The sequence below is a fragment of the Lolium rigidum genome, chromosome 1 (assembly GCF_022539505.1).
Source record: "Lolium rigidum isolate FL_2022 chromosome 1, APGP_CSIRO_Lrig_0.1, whole genome shotgun sequence".
Classification (NCBI taxonomy): domain Eukaryota; kingdom Viridiplantae; phylum Streptophyta; class Magnoliopsida; order Poales; family Poaceae; genus Lolium; species Lolium rigidum.
In genome coordinates, this window is record NC_061508.1 from 44180456 (window position 1) to 44187102 (window position 6647).

The window sequence follows — 6647 nt, forward strand, 5'->3', positions numbered from 1 at the left end:
TAGCGCTTAAAAATACTATTACATGTGAAATGGAATGGAGTGACCTCAGTATACCAAAGCATCAAACGGCGATCTCTTTTATGTTTTATACAACAAAAAGGAAACCAGCTTCATTGATGAAATTTATTTACAACCATATACTGTTGCTTGGTTTATAAAACTGCTTATAAGGCTTGCCGTGCAATGACAATTACAGCTTTATTTGACTTGCCATGCCAATAGTGCCTTTGTGTAGTCTGGTCCTGGAGTTTTCTGTTAAGCTCTATGGAACTTTGTTGTATCTAGAACTATCAAGTAAATCTGGGTATCCAAAATCAAATTATTAGCTAAACACTACAGGTTTTCCAATTGAACTGTAGCCACCGGAAATAGAATATCTAGAATTTGTTAAATACTCTTCTTCTCTTGCTTCAAAGATATTACAAGAATTTTAAATGTGTTGTTGTTAGTTGGATACATTCTTAGGCACGCATACAACTCCTCTCTTCCTCCTCGTGTTTTATCTGAAGGAGGGTTAGTTTCACTTGGTATAGGAAAGATCAAATAAGTGGTACTTCTTCATTGGCTCTTTTGTTCAATTTTTGTTAATCATGTTTGCTCTTTAGTCTGATGAAATACAAAGAGATACTATCTATATCGGAAATTCAAGTTTAATCAACGATTTCGCTATACACACTACATTTAGCGCCATGTTCACAAACATACTTCGCCAATGTTTTTATCATACAAAAAATCGTTGTTGATGGTGATCATAATGTTTTGTTATCCTTTTGGACAATTATTTTTTGGAGCACTATTAACATGATTTTCCGCTGCAACGCGCGGGGTGTCATCTATCTTAATTTTGTTTTCCTTCTGATCTTCCATTTATTGTGGCTGAGGTCCTCCAGAGTAAGATTATTCCTCTGATTCAATTGTAAGATTCTCTCTCCTCTTATTTGTGTTGATGTTTATCTCCCGACTGCCTATCATATTCATGCCGGTTTCAGCAACGACGGAATTTGCTTTGCTAGGTGCTTGATAAAATTACCTTGCGAACTGACATGTTTCTCCCTGTTTTGGGTGCTTTCTTCACAAGCTGTAAATGCATAGTTGAATTCATTATATTTTGAAGAACAATGGTCATTTTCCTGGCACTATACCCCACGCGTTGCTGCGGATATATCGTATGTTTTGAATATAGGAATATAGTTTAAAAATAGAACATCAAACGGGGTATGAGCTAAAATAAACAAAATTTTCTAGAGTAAGGTACCGGCATAATTGCATATAGAATAATGAAACACTACCCTACGGACTTACATGGGGAAAAGGGAGTTAAAAATAATGATTCATTATAATTTCTATGCAAATACAAATATCTTTCCAATTTGCAATTTCTGCTACTCCCCCAATCCATAAGAAGAGTCGTGGTTTTGGTTCAAATTTGAACTAAAACATACCAAAAACGTGAGTGGTCCCAACTTGTATGTTCTGCAAATAAAAGGGTAAATTCTTAGCAAATGGACTAAAAGGAGTGTGGACAGTTCATTTGAAGCACAAAGTGCTTTTTCGATGCACACAATTAATGAGACCACCTTCTCATTTTTTTACCAAGTATACATCGCACCATTCTTGCCATTGGCTAACAGATTCTTTCGTGCAATACATGTCATGTCTTTGAACTTCACAATGAATCAAATATAAATTTCTATTAGGCTTGTAGGAAGAAGCATCATTAGTAACTAAATTTTGGCTTAATCAGCATAAAAGATCATAAAAGCCATGGTTCTTCAGGGTGAAGTACATAGATAGAGCGGTGGTGTATCGATGGGGACCGATCCAGTTTTCGCGAGCAGGACGAAGAGAATCGGCCCGTTGATGGGCCGGTGTCGTCCCATTGTGCGTCGGCGCCTGGCCAGCAGGGGCATCTGGTCCACGCGCCTTGGGCCATCAGGCGTCTGCGCGTGCGCCTGCCGAGCACGGCCATCTGGTCGTGTGCGTGTGCGCCTCGGCACGACGGGCGTGTCGTTCGTCTGCCGCCATCGGGTCTGGGCTCTGGCGAGTACGGTGTAAATTTTTATCAGGTGACGTGGCACACTGTGAGAGCAGGAAAATGGGGCCATCTATTAAGAAAGAGAAGATATGTACAAGTAGACATGGAGACGAGACTGCAACAATTAATACTACGCACTCCAATCCATATTGTCGCTGATTTAGCATGTACTAAGTTGCGACAAGTAATATGGATTGAAGGGAGTAATAAAATTAGTTCAATACCATTGCAAACAAGTATATACCAAAAGATACTATCTACAAGGTGGGGGGATGGGGGGGCTAGATGTCAATGACACATTGGCGGTATTTTGTAAGTTACTGATCTAATGTGACATTACAAAGCTTTGAACATGCATGCGGCATCTAAGGTCGTCTGCTTTCCGATATTAACACTACAAAAAAGGTTGATATGTACCACGTCATTTTTTTGTCACCTAAGGGGTGTTTTTGGTCGCTAAAGGGTCTAAGGTGACGAACGGGTTATGTGGTCATATCGCGTCACCTAAAGATCCACTACGGATTTCCGAATCGACAGGTAACTGACACCACGTGGCAGACGCCGTTAACTGGGAAAATGTTCGTGGTAGATAACATACCCACACAACACCTGCTACGCCTTAAGAGGCCGGCCCAAACTAGGCCAGCCCATTGAGTAAGCGGGACAGGTCGGATGTCTTGAAATGACTAGTCAACTTGTTAAATGGGCTGGCCCAATTAGCATACGGGTTAGGCCAAATGTATTGATTTGACCAGTCAACACATAAATGGGCTAGCCCATTTATTGCGTGGGCCAGACCTAATGTACTCTTTTGATCGGTCAAACAACTAGATGGGCCAACCCATTACATACGCGGGATGGGTCGAATGTTTTGGTTTGACCGATCAATAATGTAAATGGACCCACCCACTTAGTAGGTGGGCCGACTAACTTATTTGGTTTCAGTGAGCAGCAAGTAAATGGGCCGGCCTATTTAGTAAATAGACCGTCCCAATTATTACGTGGGCTAGCCCAGTTAGACGATTAGCATGTCCATTAAGCTTATGGGCTAGACAAATACATGCTTGATGGCAAGCCCATTAAGTATAATGGGCCGGCCCACTTAAGGTAAATAATCTTGTTGGGCCACGCTACATTAGAACTTTTGTGGTTCATCGGGCCGGCCCATTTGCATGACGGTCTATCTGTGATTTCGTTCAATTGAGTCGTATCAAGAAATTTCTTATTTATGTGCGCATGCATACAAGTGAACATACATGAGAGAATAAAGACACTGGAGCCCGGTAGCTTAAGGTAGAAAATGCGAAGGAGTTTGATGCGTTTTTCACGCTTGTACGTTGGTATTTATGGAATCAAAAGGAACATTAGGGTGTTCAACGTCATCGATAAGCATTTTTCGGTATCTAAACTTGTGGTGCAGATTATTGCCGAGCTCAAGTTTTGGAGAGAGTAGGTGTGGGTGGGTGTAACATAATAAGAAGAGGCAGGGTTTAGATTCCTGGTGTGGGTGTTTAGCTACCGCTTTGTTTGCAAAGTTAGGTTAACTTTTTGTAATTGTTTTGCTCTCTAGTCTCTTGCCATTGAGAAATTCATTTTGGCTCATACCTATTATGAGAAAAACATATTTAAAAATGTCTAAAAAATTGAATTTTTTTTGGGGTGTACTTCCACACATTTTATGCCTGCACAGAAAGTGTCTCAGAAAAATATTATAGTTTGTGGCCTGTGCAAAAAAGACAATTTCAGGTGCTCTAAATTTTTTTTACGGGACATGTATTTATCTTTTTTACATAGGTCACACGAAATGTTTTTTCATGCAAAATTTTTGTGAGCTAATATAGGATGTCCGGATGCACAATGAGAAATTTTATTAAAATTTAATTTTCCTAATAGGTGTAGATACACCCATGAGCCAAAACGCCATGTCCATGTCCATTGCCATTGACCTACTCTGAAAAGAAAAACCCTATAGCAAAACGGCAGATAGTGGGGTTTATGATGAAATGACGGGAAGTGACATGGAGTAGGGAAAAAAGTCATGATAACATATACCACCGGTGCAAAGAGTTTGATATGCCCTGCTCACTGGGTCAGCTGTTTCACTTTCCTTTCCAAGAAAACTTCAATTTTCATATATTGATGAATCTATATAGAAAATCAAATTTTAAGCAAAGGAACATGCGAAATTATATTTCTATGTGGAAATAATACTGGCTTTAAACGATCTCCTTGATACCTACATGTGGTATGAAAGTTCTTATGAAAGATTTCAGGTAGTAACCATACCAGTGTAGCAATTCATAGGGAGAAAATACACCCCTAATTTGCGAGAAATCTTCCATCATTGATAAGCAATGCATCATGCATAGACAATGATAGACTAGTTCTAGAAAAAATATTTGTTGATTTCGGCGATATTCAACCGATAACAGAGACACTTCTCTAGGACATATATTTGGAGGGAATAAAAGAACGGTCTTAGTTAGGTGTGCTACTCTAAGGACTGGAAATCTAAATATTTAGCCATGAAGGTATATTGTATGTGTGCATATATTATCATTACATATCTAATCTATGGTGAAAATGGTTATACTCCCTTTTCTAACACAGACCTTACGAAAATACCACGAGGAGAGAGTAACTCAGGGAAAATTTAAATATGTGCTCGCATTGAAATAAAAAGAGAAAATATAAATAAATATTACTAGATGAAAATATCGTGTCTACATACTAGTATTGCATGGAAAACAACAATCAATGGTGAAAATGATACAATGCACGTGCATATGCACATACATACTACACAAAACACTACCTATTTGATAAAACAAAGTACATCACAAACGGAAATTAAGTGGACGAACTACTCAGCAATTGAGCCGTCAAGGAAAGGATAGTCTGTGTAGCCAACAACAGGATCTTGCGTGTAGAAGGTAGTGCGGTCATACTCGTTCAAAGGGGCACCTAGCTCGAATCTTTTTGGCAGATCTGGATTAGCCAGAAAGAGTCTCCCATAGGCGACGAGGTCAGCATATTCATCAGCGATCACCTTGTTGCCTTCCTCTCGGTCATACCCACCAGCGACAATGAAAGTGCCGTTAAATGCTTTCCTGAAAGGTAGTAGCCCATGAGGTATCTGCCTCCGGCCATCCACAATGGCCATCCGAGGTTCAACCATGTGGCAATAGAGGAACCCATGGTGCTTGTTAAGTTGTTCCACCATGTATGCCCCAAGGGCATGTGGGTTGGAGTCATAGCAATCCATGTAATCCACAAATGGGGACAACCTTATGCCCACACGATCCGCCCCGATCTCGTGCACAATGGCGTCAATCACCTCCACAGCAAAGCGACACCGCTTTCGAGGCTGCCACCGTACTCGTCCGTGCGGTCATTGGAGCTGTCTTTCATGAACTGCTCCAAGAGGTACCCATGTGCGCCGTGGATCTCGACGCCGTCGAAGCCTGCCTCAATGGCGTTCCGAGCGGCGCGCCTAAAGTCGTCGACGATCGCTGGGATCTCGTCTATCTGAAGCTGTCGGGGCTTGGAGTAGGCTATGCCGGCCTCAGCGTCGGGTGTTATCTGCTTATCCGTGCTGGAGATTGGCGCTTTCCCGTCCGGCTGGTAATCTGTTTTGATCAACATAAACCAAGATTAGTACCACGAAATAACCGTAGAATCAGAGAAAATCTTCAGGGTGTATGATTTTGATCAATATTTAGAAAAAAATATCAAAAACTATAATACAAATCTATTGTATTAAAATCGTGATTAACTAAATTTTCGTATTATATGTATTTGGTATTACGGATATTGAAAAATTATGGTCAAAATTTGAAAATTTTCAACTTCGACTGAATCCATAATGCGAACTAAATAAAACCGGAGGGAGTAGTTCAGCAACATGGATTTGTAAGTTACCGTTTGTGGATACTCTTCCGACATGCCAGATCTGGCAGAAGAAGAGCGCCCCCTTGCGGTGGACGGCGTCGACGATGGGTTTCCAAGCTTCAACCTGCTCCTGCGTCCAGATGCCGGGGGTCTCAGGGTACCCCTTGGCGGTGACGGAGACGTCGGTGGCCTCGGAGATGAGGAGGCCGCCCTTGGTCGCCCGCTGCGAGTAGTAGAGCGCCGCGTGCGGCTGCGGCACGCTGCCGTAGGAGCGGCAGCGCGTGAGCGGCGCCAGCACCACGCGGTGGGAGAGGTCGAAGCGCCCCAGCTTGTGCGCCGTCAGTAGCGGGATCGCCTCCTTGGCCACCATTTTCTCTCGGCTGATTTGCAGGGGAATGGCTAAAGGTTGCTCTGGTTCTTGCTTCTGAGCTCTGTATCTGTTCTGTCTGTCTGTGCTTCAATCGGGCCGAGGGCCTGTCTGGATTTATAGGTGTTGGTGGCGTGGACCTCTCCGGTGTGGCATGACGCACCCGCCGGCCGCCCCGCGTCTTTTCCTGCTGGCGCAGATTGTCCTCTTCCTTTTGACCAGTCAGTCTATTCCCATTTCCACTATCTCGTCACCCTCTCCGTCATCCTCCGTGTGAGCCGCGCGATGATAGCCACATACATTGCACCTGGACAAACGTGTGCTATGGTTCGCGCCACTCACGGCATCTCCAGC

The 6647-nt window shown here is 42.6% G+C and overlaps 1 pseudogene; it reads right to left on the minus strand.

Annotated features, from left to right (window-relative positions):
• Window positions 1-4736: 4736 nt before the first annotated feature.
• On the minus strand, window positions 4737-6440 carry LOC124685267 (annotated as a pseudogene).
• Between the last annotated feature and the right edge of the window lie 207 nt (window positions 6441-6647).